The sequence below is a fragment of the Neopelma chrysocephalum genome, unplaced genomic scaffold, assembly GCF_003984885.1.
Source record: "Neopelma chrysocephalum unplaced genomic scaffold, ASM398488v2 Primary Assembly neopelma1_70, whole genome shotgun sequence".
Taxonomy (NCBI): Eukaryota; Metazoa; Chordata; class Aves; order Passeriformes; family Pipridae; genus Neopelma; species Neopelma chrysocephalum.
In genome coordinates this window covers 4,608,381-4,632,227 of record NW_020897730.1, presented here as the reverse complement: position 1 = coordinate 4,632,227, position 23,847 = coordinate 4,608,381, and the positions used below count along the sequence as shown (strand labels likewise).

The window sequence follows — 23,847 nt, the reverse complement described above, 5'->3', positions numbered from 1 at the left end:
GCTTTCCCTACAACTTGGAAGGGATTTCAAGCTTGGGATGCAGTGTCTGAGGTTAATTCTCCAGTGGGTCCCAGTACTTAAGAAAAGGAACTGAGCACATTTCAGAGAAGGGGTAAAAGTCAGGGCCAAAGGAACTACTCCAGGTAATACTTTACGGTGGGCTAAGGAATCTTTGGGAAGGTGGTTGGACTGTTCCCTGCACTTTTCTTTTAGGATAACACTTTACTGGCATCAAGTACAGCCAACTGACACCACCATTAAAATAAAACAAACAAACAAACAAAAACACCAACAACCCCCCAAAACAATAGGTTAGGCCTTTTAAAAAAAGTTTTAGCCTCCCCTTGACACTTCAAATATAAGTGTCAAATTTTGTGCAGACATTTTATTTTGTTGGTGTTTTGATACACTCTTTACTTTTCAAGACTGGGCACTTTTCCAAAAGCTACACTCCACTTGTGGCTTGGATAATTTTGTGAATCACTGGGGCCCATTTTATTCATAGAGTCAGAGCTGATGATTATAGTCATCTCTTCTGATCTTAAAAGCTAGGCAAGCAACCCTACGCTAGCCAAGAAATCATAATGTTTCAAGTGGTAGAATTCTTTTTAATGAAATATCTCAGTAATCTGTAATTCTCCTAACACATCAACGACAATCAGAATCAAATGGAAGTTCCCTCTTTTTCTTAAAGCATGCCCCCTCCAATAATGTATTTTGTATCATGGCAGATATGTCTTCCCTTAGGACAGGCTGTTTCCAACTGGAGTGCCATAAGTCAAATCACTTTGATTTATTTTGTATAATTCAATTATTTTTGGTTGGTTTTTCCTTCAGCTGGGTAAGTTTTTCAGACATTTTCATTTCTGTGTTCAAGATGTAAAGAATCACACTTAGAAGTTATAATCAATTCATTCTATCTGGTGATTGCGGTTTTTTATGATTCCAGTGTCAATTTTTTTTCAGAACATTTCTCAATTCACCACATGAAAATGAGCACCTCTTACCATAGACCTTTCCATGTTTCTATCCATGGACCTTAACACTTATAACATAACTAAAATTTCTGAAGTTGAGATTTTAAACCACTAAAAATGCAGAAATTAACAAACATTAATTAACAAGAATTATATAAGTCCTGTATATCTAGTCAAACCCAAATCTTCCAAAGTTATTTAACAATGAAATGGAACATAATAGCTATATTTTTCATGTTATTTCACATCAAACAATTAACATTCTGGATTTTAAAATATCAATTAAAAAACCCACAAATGCTTATTTTTCATACCCTTAAAATATATAATGAAAAAAAATCTGCATATGCAGGAAAATAAATATGAAGAGATTTAATTCTGCTCAGTTTAACTCAGTCTGAATAATTTTGAAGCTAAAGGTATTAATTAAAAAGCAATTCCTCCATGACACACATTCAAAATGCATTTCCTCTTTCTTCAGGTGAAGTAGTTTTCATTGACTATAATATTGATGGTACTAAAAAAGTAAAAGATACAGAATAAAAAGAAGTCTTCTTCCACACAAAAAAAAAGGACAACCATGTACATGCATTTGTGTATGTATGTAAGTGCCACGTATAAGAAAAGAGATTGTACAGAGAAACCATGAAAAAGTATAAATCTATCTGCTCTATAACAGCTCAAATACAGCTGATGAAATTCCTGCATTTCTTTTCTAGGGAAAAATTGCAATGTTTTGAAATTTCCTTTCATTCTAAATCATAATTTGACCTCAAATTTCATAATACCCTTCAGGATAGGAAATATAAGAAAATCTATATTAGGTAATACTGAAATTAGTTTCGAAATTAACACGGTATAATTAATATCAGAAAATAAATTTTGAATCTACTGATGTGAAAAAATCTAGATCTTTTTTTTGTATATGTCAAATCAGTACATTATAGTGAAAGCTTTCTAGGCTGATATAAAATTATTTAATGTACATGGATGTAGTCATCACATTTGCACATATAATTGGAAGTCCTTCTACTAGAAAATTTAAAAATTGGTTTGCTTGATGTTTACCAATGCCACATTAGATCTCATAAAATAATCCTCTTTTACTGGGACAATGATAAAACCACAGTCCAAAATATTATGAGTGTAGGAGAACCCAAGCTTTGGCAGCATAGTTTTATCCTCCACCATCCAGATCATCAGAAACTTGGGGGCACAAGAAGGTATCTGTTCTTGTATTTCCTCTCTGGAGCAACCAGGAAGGACTCAGCCACTCATAGGGCAAGAGAGCTTTTGTGTCCAAGCAGCTGAACTACTGATAATGAGTTTTAATTTGCTGACAATGCTCAGCTGCACAGCCATGTCTGTGCTGCTTCCTCTGAACCACAATAGCAATGCTGCTTCCATCACTGCCAGCACAGTTCCTGCACCAGTAGTACAGTTTACATGCTGTCCTTCCTTGGGATTTGTACTTTAAAAAGTCAATTTTCATTCTGCTATAGCAGAATATTGCTATAAATTAGGAAGTCACCGGTGACCAATCAGAGCTGATCTTCCTACAGCTTTGTGTAACTTATTTGTAACTTCATTTTTGCAGAAGCTAGACTTCTATTCTTCTTTTGTCTATCTAGGAGCTACAAGAAATAAATTCACAATGAAGGAAATACTATCACAATTTCTGATAGCTTTTCCTCATGGTCAGTACAAATGATTTTTTGATTTGTTCTGGGATATGTAAGACTCTGGGTCTCACAGATCTGTAAACCATTACAGTTACTTTCTGCAGCTTTGCCCAACACAGCAGAGATTTCTCATTGTTTAGAGCATAGTTTAAAATTGTGCTTTTTCTGGCAAGGCAGGTTTGGTCAGTTAAGAACCAGGTGATCATCTGGTGGCTAAACAACAGATATGTATCACTGCATAAAAGAATGGGAAAGAAAGAAAAGTGTTTCACCTCCATAGCCATTAGTACACAGCCCAAATCTCTCCTGACACCACTGAGGCACATGATGAGTGTTGTTAGAATATTGAGAGCCACAGCTGATCACACCAAATGTCCACTGAGCCCAGGATTTGTCTCCAGCAGGATTTCTAAGAGCTGAGCAGGGAAAAGCAGAAAGAAGGCAGTCCCCACAGGTCATCCCACAGAACAACTATTTTTAACTGCACGTATTTTCTGAGTGGTTACAATTTCTGCAATTTAATAATTGTTACTAAATTTCTCATCCGTAGAGTTATGCAGTCTCTCCTTGAATCCATGTAAGCTTAGAGCAGCCCCCATGTCCTTTGGAAAAAGCTACACATCCAGTGTCATAGGAGCTTGGCTCCTATGAACTTCATTCAATGGTCCTGAGCTTTTGCATTGGGAGAGACAGCAAAAATCCAACTTTGCCCATTCTGTTCATCAATTTATGCTTTTAAACTGAGCAGCCCGAGTGTATGTAGACTGTTCCTGCTGTGGAAGTAGTTCCACCCTTTTTGGACTCCTGTGAACATGTCCCAGTTGTACTGTATTATATTTCAGATGAAAGTACACTCTTCAACACGTGGGTGAACACTGATTCACAGAGTTGCTCTCTAGTTTTTTTTTCTCATTTAACATTTGGTTAACGTTTTGGCTGCCTCTCAGCAGTGAGACAATGTTTTCATGGAACAAACTATTATAATCCCAGGATTGTGATCCTGAGTCATAATGGTCAGCTCAGAGCCTGTAATTTTGTATGTGAATTTGGGATTCATTTTTCCCACACGCATCAGTTTAGATCTATGCATATTAAATTCTTTTTGCCTGCACAGTCTCCTGAGGTACTTCTGTGCTTCCTCATGGGTGATCTTCATGTTTACTACCCCGAATAACCAACTTCCTATCATCCTCAAACTTTCTCACCTCCGTTCATCTACTCGTCCCAGGAGTTTACGGTAGGTTTACCAGGACAGACCCCAGCACAGATTCTGCAGAACTCCAGCAATGAGATCCATTGCATATTTTCTTGGTTTCCCTTAAAGGTCTTTGGCACTGGACTTTATCAAAAGTCTTTCAGAAATACAAGTATAGCAACTATCTCACCCTTATTCACTTCCTTGTCGACCTCTTCAAAGACCTCCCATAGATTTGTAAAGCACGGGTTACGTTCCATCAAAGTCAGCCATGGTATGAATAGTTTTCATTTCCTTTTCATTTTAGTCAACACAATCAGATAACAGTCAGTGGATCACAGCCTAAATGTAAGTGGAAGCATCTCTGCTTATTTAACAGATTGTGCTCGTTTCAACCAAGACAAGACTGGGCCACTGAAGTACCAGCTGCTTGTGGGTTTCTGCTGAATCTGATTTTCCCACTGGGGATCTGTAGGCATAGCCATGGGGACCCTGAGAGCTACAGCTGACTGTGTAAGAGGGACCGCCATCTAGGGTGCTGTAAAAGGCCTAAGGAGAGTTGGAAGCTCATTAGCAGCCCCTGGTTTCCTAAGTTTCCCTAGGAATCTCAACCCGATGAAGTTATAGATAGGAGATACCAAATGAGGATCACACTGACATGGAGAACTGGGGAAGTGCTGAATTTCCTATATCCATCATGTCCTTGTTTCAGGGAGATGTCACATCCTGCTGCTCAGGACAAGCACACCAGCAAGGGCAAAATGACAGAACAACTCATATTTCTGTTATTCCAGGAATATTTGCCTCTGTCCTCTCTGTAGGTTCTGTAAACATCCAGCTATGACAGGGAAAAAGAACACATGATCTACAGTCTTCATAGCTGCAAGAGCTTTCAGTCACAGTTGGGCATTTCTGTATATCCCTTTTTCTATTGAAAAGTAAATGTCAAAGAAAAAAATTATCTTTTTCCATCCTTTCCCACCCCTCTCCCTCCCCCCATGCTATGAACTGTATGTTCATTTATAATAACATGGAAGAAAATGGATGCAAAATTTTAAATAAAAATGAAACAGGAGGACAGATCTTGCAGAACAGGAGCTTAGCAAACAGGAATGCGATCTCTGCAATTCACTGTTCTGAGAACATTAACAATAAATTTAAAAAATACTTCCAGGAATAAGCCAGAGGCTGTGCTGGTATCAATCATGTTTCTGTGGAGCATAGGTACAATGCAAAGAGCACTGCAGAGAGCAGTAAACAGATGGGCTTCCACTCCACCACGTTTTACTGAGCATTTGTGCACTCATATTATCAAAAAGGAGGAGAAAAAAATATCTTTTATCTTATTTTTTACCAATTTAATACCTTTTATGGAACATGGGTTTGTCTCTCTTTGTCCTTCTGTTTTATAGGGGGGAATATGAATTATGGATTCTGAAAAGGAATAAATAAAAAGAAGTATGAAAGCAAATGTGGCTAAGGTCTCCGATTTTCTAAAATTTAATTATTAGCAGTAAATAGTTGCCTTTTAAGAGTAGCCCTAATTGGCTATTACCAACAGTAGCTAACAATTTCAAGGCAATTAATATTTTTAAATAATGAGATGGCCAATATATTACATTAGAGCATACAGTAAGCAGAAATCTTGCTAATTATATATATTATTCTCCCTACTTTGCTTAATGAAGGTGTCTGGCTTGTAGATTAATTCATTCTTGCTCTATTTTTTATTTTTTTTAATCAGTGTAACTAATCCTCCCACACACTATTGTAGCATTAAAGGAGAAAGATGTGAATGAAGCAGTGAAAGAAGCACAAAGAAAAGAACATTAAAATGAAGATTTAGTTCCAAGTTTCAGAAGCAGTTGCCCAAAGTAAAGAATTAAGATGTGGGAAATTAGACAGAAAACGCAGAAGCCTGAGTCAACATTTATTTAACACCTTCTGCCTAATGCTGAAAATGTAAATCTTCACAGAGGTAATCACACCCAGATCATTCTGATCTTTAGAACATAGCAATTCTTCTGACAAAGATATTACCACTCCACAGTTTAAATGATTGTTTTTCCTGTTTTCTCAAAAGCAGAGATAGGAGGGGGCTTGGATAGATGGAGATTTCTTCCAAATTGGGAGCTAATCTTTCAGGAAAGAATAGCAATGAATGAATTATTTACAGTCAAAATCTTCTCATTTGTATAAGTCTACTACATTTTGCTCTCAAATATTTGAGCGTGTCTGTGTGCTCAGTTTGCTGCTGCGATTGCACAAGATAATTACCTTTGCCAAAAGCCAGAATATACAAGTTTTCCTGTGCTGTGTACCAGAAACGCAGTGCATTGTGCACTTTACCCCTGGGCTGAAGAAACAATTCCAAACTCCCTGGGAAAATAATCCCTGTTTTGGAGAGAGGAAAGTAGAGGAAGCACTTCCTTTGGCGCACCCCAGTGAGACACAGGGCACTACCGTGTCCTGAGCTCAGCCCTGCACAACCCATGTACACACATGGATCACACAGTCCCACACCAGGGCTCAGGGCCTCTGCCCAAACTCCGAGAAAGCCCTTTTCTGATTTCTTAGTAAAGCCCAAGCAGGACTGAATAGCTAAAACATCATAACAGCATGAGGAAATGTAAGGTCAACCTCCACTTACTCACCCTACTGCATCTCCTACATGTATGAAATCCTCTTTAGGATCCAGTAGGAGCTGTTAGTCAGCACAAAAACAACTGCTCAGTAAACAGGACAAAATCACAAAAGGAACTGTTTCAGTGTGGCAAATGTCTCTCAAACATCAAACCAAAGTCATATTTTAGCTGTGAGCTCGATGGTAACTTACGGACAAATGGAATGGCAATAAAAGTTGCCCATTCTATGGAACGTAAAATAAAGCCTTTACACCGACAATGCCTTAACAGATTTGTGCATTTGAGACACAACACAGCACAGTAAATGATGATGTCTGCTAAATGAGCATATTCATTTGTAAGCACCCAGAAGACACGCACCTTCATCCCAACACCAGCATGCCCCTTAATTAAACATACAGCAGTGAGTATGGGTTCCCAGTTATGCACACAGCAATAGCTCACACACAGATTGCAATTTGTACACACTTACTCTCTTTTGTCCTAGACCATACCCATCAGACACACAACACCATCTTTGTCTCCTGTGTTTGCACCATGTGAAGGAGGAAGCAGTCTTTTTCCAAAACTGAAACTTCTCAAAATACTGTTCTTCTACTTTTGTTTTTCATATTGTAACCCTGATAATGGATGTTGGCTCTTGGAAACCAAGACTCAGGCAGGGACATATGAGGTAGGTTAATAATAAGTGAATACATAAATGCATCCCAACTCTCTGAACACGATTTTATAGTTTTGTTTCTGTAGTTGCTAGAGCACAAATAGATGCAATCTGTTGAGGTTCTCTCACTGTTGTGAAAAATCTTGCTACTCAGGTCTTGAGCTGCTCAAAGTATTTTTTCATGTAGTGCTATGTAGCAGATGACCAATTACTTTTCTGATCAGAAATCCAAAGGATAGTAAATAATACTGTAAAAGACATCTAAGAGGAAAATTTACCCGTAAATTCCAACTTCTGTAGCAGTTTCTCTTGGGTACTAGTTTGTCTAAGACCTTTTTCTGATTTCAAGTCCCTGGAGAACGCAAGACTAACATGAGACATTTAACATACGCATCTACTTATCAAAACATAAATAAATTACCAGTTTGTTGGAATATGTTGCAGTACGTACCCTGCAGCAGAGATAAAGACTAACCTTGGCCCACAGATCACATGATAGCTCAACAAACTGCTGCTTTGTACCTTATCTGTCTTTGGTACCCACACATGGTGCCTGAGCTTCAAGCCAGCTCCATAACTTTTCAACCATTACAGCAAATAAATTAAAAAAGAGCAGGACAGGCTTGAGGCAAGTGTTCAATTGTCATTAGAGTGAGCAGTGGCTCCCTCCAGTAAAATAACCCTGCTTTAATATTCAGTCTCATTATGGTCCTTTGAGGACTGATGTGACAATGGGAGAGGGGATAAAAGAGCTTAGATATACAATTATAGATATACACACACTCATGTGTAGGATATCAGTGTGTCTCTATATCCTACTCCCAAAATGGGTAGAATCCAGTGAAGATGATAAGAGATGGATAAAATGTCCTTTCTGGTGTCTCCCATCACTTGGCAAATGCTCATTATCGAGCTGCCAGTAGAGACAGAGACCTTGTTCCCACACCAACCTCAAGGACTGACATGGGCCAGGTAGACATTACCAGCTTCCCTTTAAATAAAACTGGAGAGAAGGATTTTATGCTTCCATGCCCTGAGAAAAAGGTACCAGGGGAGGAACACAGACTTTCTTGCAGGCACAGAGGCCTCTTTTCAAAACACGCAGAGGAAACATCAGATTTGGGGTTGCCAAGTACCTGATTTCAGGGTTCATTCTGTTACTGCATATAAATGTCTCTGGTGTGTGTTTGGCACGACATGTTATCCTAGACTGATCATATGTTCACAGATTGCGGAGAGTGTGTGAAAGCCTTTTTTGCTGTAGTTATTGGGCGAAGTCACGTCTGTTACCTGGTACTCATGCAGAGAAATCTGTAATCTGGGAACAGATGGTCTGACTGAGTGAGTGAGAGAGAGAGAGAGAGAGACGCTGTCTGGAAGACTGCAGAGTTTTTCACTCAGAGGAGAGGAAAGAGGAATGAACAAACCCACCACAGCATGACAAAAACATGAAAATATAGAAGAATGTCAGTCCTGAAGGTCATTCCTTTAGAATTCACCAACTGTCTATATACCATATGTGCACATCAACACACCAAAGAGAACCCACCATCCTGTTGCACAGAGCCGGAGGTGGCTTACACAGCCAAAAATTGTGGAATCATAGACTTACCATTTAAAAAAGCAACACACTCCATAGTCTAGGCATAGAGTCTGAAAAGAATCTGAAAAAATATATAGCAACTTCTGCTCTGGAATTTTTACAAAATTTGATAGCAATAGGCCAGAATGGGAAAATTCACATCCTAGTCTTCAAGCACTGTCTTTGCGGGATACGTTGGATCTGAAACTTTTCCAGCAACTCAAGAGATGCAGTCTGAGCCTGGCTTTGAAGTCCAAGTGCCTCTAGAATTGGTGACAAATGTTGTCAGGACAAGCCCATCCTTCCCAAACAGTTAAATGAAACTGGCTATTTTTACTAAAATGCAGCATTACATTACTCCAAAATAAAATTAATTGGATCTAAACTGTCATAAAATCTTATTTAGCCTTCTTGACAGTGGGATTTTGGGAAACAGCTCCCAGAATGACACTGTGTAACAGGTACTTAGGGAAAGCAGGACCTAGTGACAAAACCCTCCAGCCCTGTGAATTACACACAGCAAGGACTATCAGCATGGGCCCTGCTAAAAGCTGGTCACATAAAACCTGCCACAGGAGAAGGAAAAAGGGGAGAATCAGGGCATTTCCCTGGGTGAACCACTGGATGAAAGAAGTGGTGTTCCCCTTACACAAAACTGATTTGAAAAGATAATCAAGCCCTAATCGAAGAGGATGGTTTCCTCTAGAAACTATAAACATGAGAGGTTGCAATATCACCAAATGATTGCCTGAATGAGACTGAACTTTTAGCCCTTTCAGCCTACAGCCAAAAGCTCTACTTGTAACACACCAGATGAAACCGATTTTAAGAACACTTCATTTTAGCCAGCACAAGATTTTACATTTGGGTTCTATCCAGTACTTCAATTTTTCACAAGAAATCCACATTGTCAGATATAGACAAGCAACCCTATATTTTATTATTTGTTCTTCCAGTAATGTGTCAATCAATTTGCAGAATCAATTTTCAAATAGGACCAAAAGTTTTTTTGCCTCTCAATAAAACTGAGTGACTTCAATGAAACATTAAAGGGCAAAATTCCTCTTCCCTCTCCTCTTTCTGTCCCAGCAAACGGTAGCAGAGGCAGAGCAGGGTAACAAGATCCATGTTGCCGATGGAGTGAAAAAAATCCATTCTTTAACAGTAACAAAGTGATCTATCATACCTCATGTCTAAACTACAGAAGAAGACAACATCCTTCTGGTTGGTCGCAGTTATTAAAAGTAATTGCTAGGAGCCAAAAGCTGGCTAAGACTCTCTGGAAAAGTATAAAGTATCTTACAGGGGAAATGAAATACAACATTTCATTGTGCAATACAAAAAAAAGGCTTTGACTACAGCTTTAGGTGTTAGCCAAGTCATTTATGTAGATGGTGATCCTGCAAACATGCAAAAAGGGCAAATATCAACCTAAAAGCCCAGAAACAGCATCTTTGCTCTCCTCTCACTTGCAAATGTTTACGCTTCTGAGGCAGGAGGAATTCGTATCACATGGGTATTACAAAGGCTGCGATACCTTTTTTTCCCTTCTCTGTAGCTATAGAAGAGAGTGTTCTGTCTTTAAGGAACAAGTCAATAATACAACTTAATTCCTGGACCGTTTATCTCTGTTAATAGATCACACCTGGGTAACTTCTTAGATGCTGCATGATTTTATCTGCCAGTGCAACTGTGGTAGCAATTCTGATATAAATGCAAGCATAATGGCAGTATCTGAAGCTCTTCACCACTGGTGCCAGTTTGGCACAAGTGCAAACACCCTGCAAGGACGTACACACTTGTTGAGATCAACAGTCATTTATAAGGTACTTGGCTCTGAGCATAATGCCAGCAAGGTCCTGGTGAGTCTGGAATCTGTAGAGGTTTCTTTTATTGGTGTTGATGATAGAGATGAGCTAAATTACAGAAACTGGAAAGGTTTTTAACATTATTCAAGGAGAATGTTTCCAAAGAGCCCAATGTTGCAAGAGCCAGCGGTAATTTATGTCTCTTCCAAAATGATTGTTATTTCAGAGAACTCCAAGCTGTCTATGTCTAAATGCAACAGGTTTTTTTAGAGAAAAGAACCTGTGTTCTGTATTGAGCAACCTTTGCAGATCCCAGACGTGCTCAGCACCTTGCAGGGTCAAGGCCTAAGCAGTTTTTTTCGGGCACATTTGGAAATTAACAGCAAGACCAAAGAACCAAACTTCTGTCCAGATTTCATTTCGTGTATGTTTGCATTGAAAGTCACACTAAATCCACCAACAAAACAATATTTTCTTTTTTTTCTGCCCCCCCCCCCTTATTTGAGTGGCTGAAGCTCCTCAGAGGCCCAGTCATGAAAGAAATATTCTAAGTGCTGTACAAACATGGAACATGTTTGTTATCCCATCCCAAAGAGCATTTGTTACACACCTCCAAGAAGAATCAAAACAGAGAACATCAAAGCAAACAGGTGATCATAGACTTTGGTCCTCAGCTGTTACACACTCGTCAGCTAATGACTTGGTGCTGGATTTCATGGGGTGCTACAAGGTGTTTAAAATCTTTATGGAACAAGTAAAAGCCTATATTTTTTACCTGTATTCATGCAATTTAAGTCAATATAATCCATAAGAGATTTAATTCTCCATTTTGCTTTGGAAAAACTTCAAGTATAAATACACAGCTCCCAGGAGAGACTAGTATTAATAGCAGTGCTGATTAACCTAAGAAAGCAGCAGGCATGCAAAAGGAGAGCAGAACTTTTGCTACACGCAGGATTTCACTTGACTCTTCAAGAGCAAATCTTAGCTTTTCTTCAGGGGAAATAAATCTCCTAAAATCAGGTGATTTTTCTTACCTTACTATACTGTTCCCTCTAGTCCTATTCCTATTGCAGAAGCATTGTGAAGTTGCTTCTTCTACAGCCAGCATAGCTCACCACTCACCTTGTTGAAAAGTATGTCACTGATATTGCTTCAACCTCTAAAGTCACATCCTACAATCTTTTATTAGAGAACAGCACCCTTTTCCTGGGCTAAGGTTTTGTTTTTTTTCCATTTATTGGTTTAGTTTTATTCACATCGCCTTCTGGAAAGCCCTCAAAGACACACCTTAAAAATACAGTGTGGGTGAACAGATTGGCCTGTCCATGGCTCAGGACACAGAACACCACCTGCTGATCACAGCCCAAAAAGATGGTCTCATGGTTTGTTGCCACCCTGGATAGCAGCAGTACAAGTGACTCCCAGCAGGGCTGGTTTCAGAGGGCCTGTGAAAGCAATCACATGTACGGCAATGTTTGAAAAGTTGAGAGGCATATTGAAAAATCTATTTAGACTATTATTATGCACATTGAGTGGAATATGAATATTCCATTCTGGAATATTCTGGAATACTCCTTTCTGGGAATATTCCTCTGACTTTATATGTATTCAGAAAATTGCCATGAGTTTCTTTTGGTCTAAGAAACTATCTGTAGCCATTCTAGCAGTCTGACATCTAGTTCATTCTCTACCCTCTTTACATTCCCATCAAAAGGAAGTGGGACTCCTCTCCAGCTCAGAGGGGAACTGGGTAAAACACAGGGTAATTCAGTCTCTGAGCACACACAGCCCGTGACATCGTTGTGGAGTGTGCCAGCAAGTGCCACGGTTGTGAAAAGAGGTGTTTAACCCAAGTGATGTAACCTGCCACAGTTCACTCGGTGTCTTGCAGAGACTGTGGCTTCCATTCAAAGCATTACAATCTCTATCCTGAAACCGATTCAGCCCAAAGAAAGAAAGGGTTGTTACAACAACCCGAATGGTGCCAGGATTGCACAGAAGGCTCCAACACATTCTTTGTTATGATTATTCTATTTCCATAGCTCTACAATGCCTGCTGTGGGAATACATGGGGACCCGCTCTGATTTCATCCACCCTACTAAGAGTCAATGAAGCAAACTGTCAGTGCAGCATAAACTGGGATAACTGATAACTGTACCAACATGGTAATAATTTTATACCCAGGTAGCACGTCAAAGCTCCAGCCAAGACTGAAGCCCTGCTAGCCTGGCATTATACAAACACCACCAGGGAAATTCCGTGTCCAGGCATGCTTACAAACTAAACAGACAAAACAGGCTACGTGTAATAGGGAAAACAAAACCACAAAGGCATTAAATGTCTGGCCAAGGGTTACACCAGCCAGTCAATGGCAAAGCCAAAAATAGAATCCAAGTTTCTTAGTCTACTACATGTGGCAATGGGAACTATGTGGCACATCAAGAGCCTGATTAGTCCACAGTCTTTGGCAAGACCTACTAAAAGTTCTTCATTAATATTTAGGGACATTATTTGTACTCTGCTCTAATTTACTTTCTTTCTTTCTCCTCAGAATGGAAACTTCATAGGATCTCCTTCATAGGAATGGGGGAGGTGATGACTGCTATGGGGTGAAGCAAATGGATAAATAAGTCCCCCCGAATGATAAAAAAAACCCCAAACTTCTTTAACACATAATATTATCCCTCTCAATGTTTATAAATGTATCTGTCAGTTATCAAAATTAGGATGGAAGCTACTGTATTTTTAATTGTATACTGAAAGCATATAGAGCTAAACAAAGCCTATTACTCATAGCATTATGAATAGTAATACTCCACTCAATTATGAGGTGTTCTGTAAGTCCATACATACTTTTAAAAATAAGAGCCCATATTTAGACCCCAAATTTCCTTTTTTTAAGAATTTGCTTAATTCCCAGGTGGTGAGTTAGGGTAGGGAGGACCACAAATAACGAGCATCAATTTATCAGCTGCACATGAGTCTCCTAGTTTAGAGCCCACCCACATCCATATAGCTTGCACTAGGCATCTTTATATGGGATTTTGAAAAGCACTCACCATCCTTTTAGCTCTTCCTCTCTTGCCATTAGGCCTCTGTAACTTGAGGTAACCTCACCTGAACTGGGATTGCCAAATGACAGAGAAGCAACAGAAAGATCTCTACACTCATTAATTGAGAACATGTCAAATCTCACAGTATTACTTTCAAACATTACACACATTATCCTAATTACTATCTGACAAGTATTTCTTTTATTTACGGTTAATTTCTTGAATAAGCTCATGTGTATTATATGGGAATTGAAAAATCAGCCCCCTTTCCCTATATTCTATTAAGTATGTTAAAAAAAAACTTATACATCTTCTGGTTGCCAGTCATTTACAGTAAATGAGTTTTGAATTCCAGACTCTGGAGTGCAGCCATTTAGGATATGCAGCTTTTCAAAGTATTTTCCACAATGAAATCTCCAATGATTTGAAGGTACTTCACATTAACCTTAAGCAATTTATTAGTGCAAAACCCTCTAAACTACTGACATATCTGGTCAAATTAAAACATGATAAATCTGATGCTGGGATTATAGTCATTATACTGTGCAGAGAACTGAATTTTGGAGAAGCTGGTGGTTTTTGGATCAATCAGCAGAGTTCCTTACAGTCCAAAAATGAAATTACAAGTGTTTTCAAGAAAAATAGGCACCAGCTCAATGCACAGCTTTTGTGCAGTACAGGCTTGAGATTTGGAGTTGCATTAGTTGTTTATGTGGAAAAAAACAAGCAATGTCAATGAGCTATCTGAGAAAATCACTAACAGAACATGACTTGCAGAATTTTGTCCTTTAGAGATGAAAGAATAAGTGTCACTTCTACACCAATACCTTTATAAACTAAAGCCTCCATGAAATAATATCACATTCTACCTTTCGTAAAGGGGAGCCCAGAAATACAATTAGCCTGTAAAAATTGGGACATCTGAGATTTGTGCAGCCAAGTTTCCTCCTACCCAAAACAAAAGGTTACACATGCTCAGATGATGCAAGGAATTCAAGCTACTGCAAATGAGCCAGGGTAACTGTCTGGATGAATTCTCAGGCCCACTGCAGGTTTAAATCAATTTAATTTAGCCTGGTATTAAAGAGGGTTATCCAAAATGTATTATATTGCCTTTGCTATCACTACTTAATACCATACAGTAATAAATATCATAACTTGGATGATGCATGGTATCTTGTGAATCTGCACAATCTAAATGCGTGTTTTAGTTCAATTTCTGATCCTGTGTTTATATATAGGTGACATACATTAAAACCAAGTTGATAGAAGTCCCTAATTACAAACTCTCTGGAATTTAGTTTGAAATCTAAACACAGAAATGCAAACAGTTTCTATTGTAGCTTCAGTTTACATCTGATGTTTCATGAGTCTTGTATTTCCCACAGAGGAGAAAACAAATCCCTTATTACTTGAGAGAACTTAAACACATCTCACTTTCTCAGAAGCTATCTATTTTCTGTCACTATTTGTGACAGTGTTGCCTTTGCTAACTAATGCATTCTGTGATGTTACTTTGGAGAACATTGCTGATTTTATTCCTCTTTTAGGGGTTTCATCCTCGTGTCTTTCAGAGAAAGAGCTGTTTGTATTGACCTGTAAATACCTTTGCATCTGTAACAAAAACAAGTCCTTTTAGTGCAGAACTCAGGATTACAGCAGGTCCAGTACAGGATGTGCCTACAGGGAACACATGAATCTAACAGCCTCAATGCTTCTGGATCATGCACATTTTCTCATGCTATCAGAGGCCCAAAAGAAGGCAGTAGCTAGAAATTGGTCCATCAGATTGGCACTGCTGGCAATTCTCAACACAGCAGGGTAGGAGGTTAGCAGGGTTTGTTGCAATGTTTTCATATCTTCCATAAGTCACAAGCTATGGAACAACTTTCTTCACTTCTGGCAAATCTGTTTATACAGATTTCTGCCAGTCCACTCAAGGCTGCATTGGCTTATTCTACAGCCAAGTGCACTCTTCAAGGACTTCCCACTGAGGGGAAGAAAGGTAGAGACATTATTAGATATGTTTCAAAAGTGTTACCCTTTCTCTCTGTCTGTTCTTCAGTGAAGGATGTCAGGCCTCGCATGTTAGAACCTTTTCCATGTCTATCAGAGCCAGATTCTCTGTGTAACAGGCAAAGGAATATTGGATGAAACATTACTGAAATCAATAATGTATCAACATGAGTGAGAGTCAAAATTAAATCTTACTATACAAGAGCACCTTCCTGCATGTTGAGTATAAGGTGAACAGCTATTTGGACTTGAAGAAACCCTATTGTGGGCCAGCCTTGACCCATAGTCACAGAGAGCTGATGTGGTTTACTTCTTGCTCGTACAATTGCTGAGGTACTGCAACTCATCCCAGTGTCAACATCAACAATGCCAAGATACTTCTAGCCCCTGAATCAAAGTATTAAATCCTGAGACCTGAGGGGAAGAAGCCTCAAGCACTAGTCATGGTCAAAATCTCAGAAATCAACCCTTGATTTGAAAGGAACATGAAACAAAGCCCTCTACATTCATGCATTTTTTTTTATGCCACTAACTTAACAACCCACTGTAATGGGGTTAACCAATCCTTAGCCAAATTCTGAAGTTTTTCAGCTCAACAAATCTCTTCTGATCCAGAGGGAATTGTTGTTTAATGCCCATCCTCCAGCCCTGCTGTTTGAGGGAAGAAAAAGAGCAAGGTCTCCTCAGAACAGAAGACAACTATAAAAAAAAAGAGAGTAGATCACTTGAGGGACATCTGGTCTTTAGATAGATCTTCAAAAATGCTAGAAGTCACTTATCCTCTTTAGGTTTGGTTTTCCCCGGTATCTGCAGACCATTATAAGCAGGGAGAAAATAATTACTTCTCTCTACATTATCAGGCTTGTCCAGATTAGACAAATATTTTTGTGTGATGCACTATTGCAGAACTCAACCATGCTGTAATTAGCGGCTGTGAAGAATCAGATCCACAGCTGTCAGCACATCCATCTCTGCTTTCCAAAGGGGTTTGTGATATGAATTGGAAAAATATGGATATGTAGGAATTCTCAGTAAGTTATTTCAACTCTGTGGGAAATATTTATCTGATAAGAATACTACAGTTCAGATCTTCATAACATTTACCTATAGCAGGCCTAGCCTAAAGCATCCTACATTAATTCTAAAAAAATCCTTGTTGCTTTAAAAGTCTTTTACTGCCACTTTAACATTATTTGGATTAAACATAATCATTGATTTTTTTAAAAAAAGTACTTTGAAAAACTACATCTACTTCAAAAAACTACACCAGCAGTAATATTTGCAAATACTGTTTCAATGACCTCCCAAGGCAAGGAATTTCCCTCTTAGTGAAACTAATGTCACTGCCTGGTAAATCTGAAAGCAGAGAGTTGAAAAGCTCTGAACTCTTCCAACAGCAAGACAGGGCAATGGCTACTACACAACTGGGGACTGTTGAACCAGCAGTCCCCCAGCAGCCTCTGCAGGGAATGAGCCATAAGCCTGGCAGGTGAGGAGGCAAAAGGCAGGTGGGATTCCAGAAACCCTTTGGTCCACTTATATAAAATCAGACTATATTTGCAACACAGTTCAGCCTTGCAGGCTCAGCAAACATATCTATTGAATGGCTAAGATATTAAAAGAGGCAATAACATAGTAGAGGTAAAAATGCAAGATTTTTGACTGAAGAGTCATATTCCAACAGCAAGTGTCAGCACAGTTTTTCCTTGTAAGTATAAAAGAGTTTATTATTTACCATGCAAGCTAAATATAGCTATCCATAATACCCTGTAACATTCTCTGAAACAGGAACAAACATGTTCATTTTAATAATATTCACTTTTTTTCACAATACAATCAAGTATCCACATTTTCACAACAGAAATTTAGGATCTGATTGTTCTGATTTAGGCATCCTGCTGTCATTTTACCAAGGCAATGTGGGTGCAAAACTTTCTCATGAGAGCGATTTCTAATCTGCTTTGCCCAAGCAGACTACTATGGAAATAGGAGATTAGTGGTCTACATTTAAAGCAAGGTTTGAACTGAAGGTACCACAGTTCTATTGTCATATCTCACTGCAGCTTCGTTTGTGTTGTTTATGGAAATCCAGCCATACTCCATGTGAGGGCAGAGAAAAAGGAGGAAACAGGTTTTGTTACAAGGTCACTCTTTTCCTGTGAAGGCCACTTCCAGTAAACAGGATCTGTAAGGCTATACTATTTTACACATTACCAGAGGTAAATAATCTTGAAAGCTTTAAAGGAATATTTCTGTTCAGAAATATCTTGATTTATGTACTCAGAAATGTAAGCTTGTCAATCCCTTGCCTCAGTAAGAGTAATCTCCAAGTAATATGTTTTGCCTCAAGCAACAGAAGCTCCAGATACAATTGTGTTTTAAAAGCAAGAATTATGAAGCATCTAAAGCAACTTTCAACAATAACTTTCTTCCATTGACACCAGCAGGAGTCCTGTGATTGACTAAAATCTACGGGTCAATACAATTTTAGGCAGTAAATAATGTATAATATTTTCATAAGTCAAGGACAACATTTTGATCAGGTATAACAGAAATATTAGAGTGGCCATAACAACATTCTCAGTATTTACGTTCAGCAAATGAGATATCCTGACACAGTTTTGTGAGCGAGGGTATTTGCTTTAAATGTCTTGAAGCTCACCTCATCAAATATACTCAATCCATAAGAAAAATCCCTGTGAGCATCACTAGGGTTTCACTTAAGACAGACAAAGGAAAAAGAAATAAAACCTAGAATTATCAGCATTTCTACATGTTCTAACTCATTATAATTTTAAAAGGTAATAAAAATTACTAATAAACATTCAGAAGGTTGCCTGAACTCTGCTAGAACAGAGTAAGATTAGTATGATTGCAGTTTTACTAGTTGATGGATGAAATTATTGTCCCATCAGCTAAGTTATTTTTTCACATATTTTATAGTTCACTTAATGCTTTTTGACTATGCAATGAAAAGCTGAAAATGGATGTGGTTAGAGTATTAAGAATGACTGCCACCTCATAGCATTTGAATGATAATTTCTTATTTGTAGTAGATCCTTTTTAAAGAAATATTACTATAATTTGTTTCACTCAAACTTAGTACATCAAAATATCCAAATATTCAGTATAAAGTGTTTACTATGTTAATCAAATTAATAATAGAAAATTATTTCAATCACTAAACTGTAATTTAACTGAAGTTACAGTGTCAGTTCTCTGACTTGCTAATGCTTTTTAAGAAATCATGAGTCAGAGAAAGGTTTTCAAAATGTCTGCATGGCTTTTCCACCCTGTGTTGACCACCATTAGCTACTAATAGACAGTAACATAAACTCTTGTAGCACATAATAAAGCCAGGTTGCACTGTCATAACCACTGCAAAAATTAAGAAAATATCTTCCCAAGGGCCACAGTATTAAGTTTTCCCCATGATACTTCCAAGAGTCACCCAGGCTGCAATACCAGATATGGGTTGAATGGTTGAGACAGGCCCATAAAGTTGATGTAGACCGGTAAATTTTCCCCAGAATTACGTTAACGGAGGGATAAAGCGTTACTAGATTGAGTTGTTCTCACTGGATAGAAAGAAAGTTAAAGCTCTGGATTGGCTTAAGTTCCAGTTGCCATTTCTTCGCTGTTAGAGAAGCTGCCTTCCTCTAAGAAATAATGTGCTCCTAAAATGTGTTATTCCACATTATCTGTAGAACACCACAGATGATATCATATAGACAAGTATGAGAAAGTGATTGTGGCAGAGAAGGCTATGATTTAAACGAGATATTAAACAGAATATTGGGAGCATGTGATAGTGATAAAAGCAGGAAGAGATGCATTTTGTCAACAACGGGTCAAGAACTTAGACTGTTTTGGACTGGATCTCACTGCACGTCATTCTCAGGCCTTACTTATTCTTCTTACAGATCCCTGAACACAACAGAAGCAGTCTTTGACTCACACAGCCTCATGACTACAGTGAGACAAACCTAACCCACAGGTAACATGCCTGTGGAATAGATACTGGTGGGAGGGGTGCACTGAGAATGCACTCGTGTTTTTACATGCAATCACTTGTGTGCATGTTCTTTCATGGTAGGGAAGCAAAGTGCACATGTGCCATATCCAAACCTCAAGGCTCCTGCAGCCTCTGCAGTGACAGGTGCTGTCAGTGCTAAGTGCCCTGGAAAGATAAATGCTCAGTGCCTGTGATCTCTGCAGTTATCCTTATGAGCTGGATTTCCAGTTTGGCTCAGCCTCTTGGAACCCAGTAAGAATGTGGCAAACAAGCAGTTAAGAACATTCAACTTTAGGCCAAAATCCCCAGCTCCACACCGCCTGAATTACAGCTTTTTCCTAGTGTATAAAGTTTAATCATTCATTTCATTCAGGACTTGACACTGTTAGGGAAGTTACAAGACCAAGTAAAGAGAGAAGCAAAAAGAAGAGGAGAATAACACCTGTCTTTGCAGCTGGTCAACAGGCAGACCTTTAATGTGCTGCCTGCTGTGAAAGAGGGATGGTCTCATGTTACACTGAGGCTTCAGCAAACGATGGAGTTTGCAAAAAGGAATCCTGCAACCAGAAGATGTGAGGCTTGGGTTTTAGCCAAAAACAATGGAGAACAGCATTAAATGAAAAGTTCCATAAGTTCAAATGCATTCAATCACTGAACAACACACAGCTTTGTGGTTTGAACAAATTTAAAAAAGGAATTTAAATCATCACTGCAGAGCTACCAATTGTTTCTAATTTTGAAGAACAATCACTATTTTACCCTTAACTACCACCAAATGCTTCCCAGAGTGGCCATAGTCACCCATAAACAGACTGAATACCTTCATTGCGGAAAAACAGACCAAGCCTGATAAAAGCTGATATGCTACTCTGAAAATTGCTTTACTGCCTGAAGCAGAATTTCATATCTTTCATAGGCTAAATCGACCCTAATAAGTGGCACCAGTTTTGCTTCAAGTTACATTCTTATAAGCTCATTGACTACAATTGGGAAGTCATTGAAGAAGAGCGATTCCAAAAGATTAGTTGAGAAATACAGATAATGGTATTAGAGGAGACATTTAGAGACTATAATCTTAAGCACAGAAATGTTGCAACAGAAAGCAGTAGAATAAAATAAAGAAATAGAAGTTGAGCTGAAAATCCTAAAGCAGTGAAACCTGCATAGTTCTACTTCTGAAATGAAGCAGTGAGGAAAGGACTGCAAAATATCTCACAAAAAATTATCAAAGTACTACACAACCAGGGAGTAAAGTCAAAATGCCCTTTTTTTCCCAACTCTCAATAATACTGACTGCTAGAAAGGGACAGGTGCTTAAGAAGCAGATCAGTAGTGACCTGCATTTTCAACAGTGGCCTCTAATTTTGGTTTCATAGCATGAGACGAAGAATCTTTTTTTCTGAGAGATCTAAAACATCTTAAACTCTCCCTAATTTTGGTAGGAAATGAGAGGACAGTAACCTTCCCTGATGAGGAAGTGAACGGGGAATATATCACCCACAAAGTGTTGCTGAGAAGTGAACTGTTGGAATTATAATTCCACAATATCAGGAACCTGACATTAATGATTTAAGAAAGAGATATTTAAATGCTATAATATTTGAAGATTAATGTACTGAACTAAGTTTGATGCACTACAGTTTGAATTATTAGTAAATATTTTAAGATCATATACAGATACAGTTTATACTGGCCTATTGAAGTGAGAGATTGAGTTCACATTAACAAGGGTATTTGCTTTTTGGGTTTTTTTATTTTATGGCAGACAATAAGAAACCTTTGGAAAACAAAAAATCCATAAACTCTATTTCAGTTCTTGGTTTTTGGGTTCATTGCTAGAGATTTAATGACCTAAGATTCCTATAATCTCTAATTTTATGATTCTATTAAACAAATGATAAATAAAAATTTCCTTGAGACATACAGAGGGGGAAAAAATTCATGAAAATATTGGAAAAGGATCCGGGTTTTCAGTCAGTTGAAATATCCCTAATTGGCTGGCATGTTTTGCTGCACTTATTACAGTGAATGCTGCCATCTGTTTCTTACTTCAAAAGAAACAGTCAAAACGATTAGCAAGCCAACAGAGAAGGAAGTCTTATCATGCATATAGAATATTTTTAAAAGCATAGTATCCACTAGCTCCCTGTGGATAGAATATTTCTAGTCTTGACGTGAAAATTACTGGTAGAAAAATTGTGACAGGCAAATTTTTCAACCAGCTTCCATTTGTGATCATTTTGACTTCACATTTTCCATTTCCCACTTTAGGATTTACCTTTTAAGTATCCCAGTAAGGGTGTTTGTGACGATCCAGGCTGTGCACTCTCCATCCAGAAGATCGCAGGTTGGTGGTTGAAGATATTGAGAAGTTTGCCAATGCAAAAAATCATCTCTAATAGCCCAAAGGGAAGACTACTAAGCAACAAGGAAAGAGCATGAAGGAAGACACTGACAATGTTAGGGTAAAGAAAAAGACACATAAGAGACAGAATAAGCCTTTACTTTCACTAGACACCTTGTGCATGATCAATAGTGCCATCATCACAACTGATCAAATATGCATCACACTAGCTATTTTCCTAATAGTTAAGCATCATAATGAATTGCTGATATTTCAGCACTTCATTCTTTAGTTTCATGATGACTGCCAAAGTGATGCTTGCAAAACCAGTAATGTCAAAGACCCCTTGCCTATATATTATTGTTGGACTTTCACTTCCTTGCAGACTATTCAGTCTATTATGAGAATATTGTAAAGGCAAAATCCCATGCCAATCTGTATAGCCACAATCTGAAAAGTCATGGAAAGGAAACTATAGCATGAAACCATGACAGCTGCTACAGTCAAGAGGTGGCAATAGCATAAGTATGAAATAGAGGAGAGGATTTAACTCACATGAAGCCTGTTATGTATCTTTTCACCCTATCAGTGCAGTGGAGAGTATCAAGATTCATGTCTTCTCTCCATCCCATTCTTTTTTTCTCTAACCATAGGAATCCAAATCTGGATCTGTCTGAAATTAGGAGAAATAAGAGCTTTCTGCTCTCTGCATCTCAAGGCAGAAAACAGCAGGTCCCATTGCTACAGGGAACAAAAATAACTTGCAACAAAACTCATCTTGTTTTTTGCTTGTTTTTCCAGTTTTTTGCTTTGCTTCACAAAAGACTTTCTTAATTCAGTTTGTGCTTTTTCTTCATATGTCAATGACAGTAAGACAGTACCATAGTATTTCCTGTTTTTACAACTGCCAGAGTAACAGGAATAGGAGACACAAAGACCAGGGCTGAGATATACCCACCAGTAATCCCTTCCTTGACTCCTATTTGTAGGCCACATAAAGAACCATGGGATTTTAGAAGGAGCAGTATGCCAATATATATTTTTACTATAGGATGTCCAGGCTGTAAAAGCACCTGCTTAGGTATGAATGAAGTAAATGGGATAAAAAAGAACAGAAAATATAATGGGTGAGGATAGGGGGTAGATGGCAAAATAGAAAAAAACAAAACCAAACAAACCTCAAAATCCAAGAGATGAATAACAGGTCATCCATGAACGTTTGCTATCAGAGCCTGGGAGTCAACCAAAAAACATAAAGAAGAAAAAACATATAAGCCTCAGACCAAAAAAAATAATCCTATCTCAGCTTACAAATGTGACTGGTGCGGTTTTTGTTTTTCATCAACTTTCTTTAAAAAAAAAGAAGGGAAAAAAAAAGTAAGGTATCCACTCACAGAGAGTGGAAAACAGAAGAATGGCCATGAGCTGATGTGATAGCTGCTGGCTCTTGCAAACTTAAAAGGGAAATGAGAGAAAGCTCAAGAAAAGCAGCACTTACAGGCAAGAAAGGTGGCTGTACCTTTGTACTAGTGGGTACCACCTGAGCCAGGGATTCAGCAATTCTCAGGCAGATGGACCTTTGGAAATACAGGTAAATTCAGAGGAGATATTTGAACCTTTAAATGAGATGTAAAAAAGCATGGGAATTCAATCAGCTCCTCTGTGAGCATTGTTGACTATTACACAAGCTTGATCTATCTTAGGGAACTGTGCATTAGGATGCCCAATATAAATAGTTCTTAAATTAAATTTAAAAAAAAAAAAAAGAAAGAAAGAAAGAAAAACCACTATAGCTTGGATGAAGGTATCTTTTTCTTCTAAAAGTCTCACCATTCTCCTGCCAAGAGAGAACATTTAGAATCTAC

General features: G+C 38.3%; 1 long non-coding RNA gene across 2 annotated transcripts; it reads right to left on the bottom strand.

Annotated features, from left to right (window-relative positions):
* Positions 1 to 2,937: 2,937 nt before the first annotated feature.
* On the bottom strand, positions 2,938 to 22,233 carry LOC113969000. 2 transcript variants are annotated; one of them, XR_003534709.1, is made up of 3 exons: positions 21,917 to 22,233; positions 5,220 to 5,288; positions 2,938 to 3,075 (listed from the first exon to the last, which is right to left on the bottom strand). It is a non-coding gene; the product is annotated as an uncharacterized LOC113969000 (long non-coding RNA). The 2 variants fall into 2 exon arrangements; XR_003534710.1 differs by lacking the exon at positions 21,917 to 22,233 and adding an exon at positions 6,509 to 6,683.
* Between the last annotated feature and the right edge of the window lie 1,614 nt (positions 22,234 to 23,847).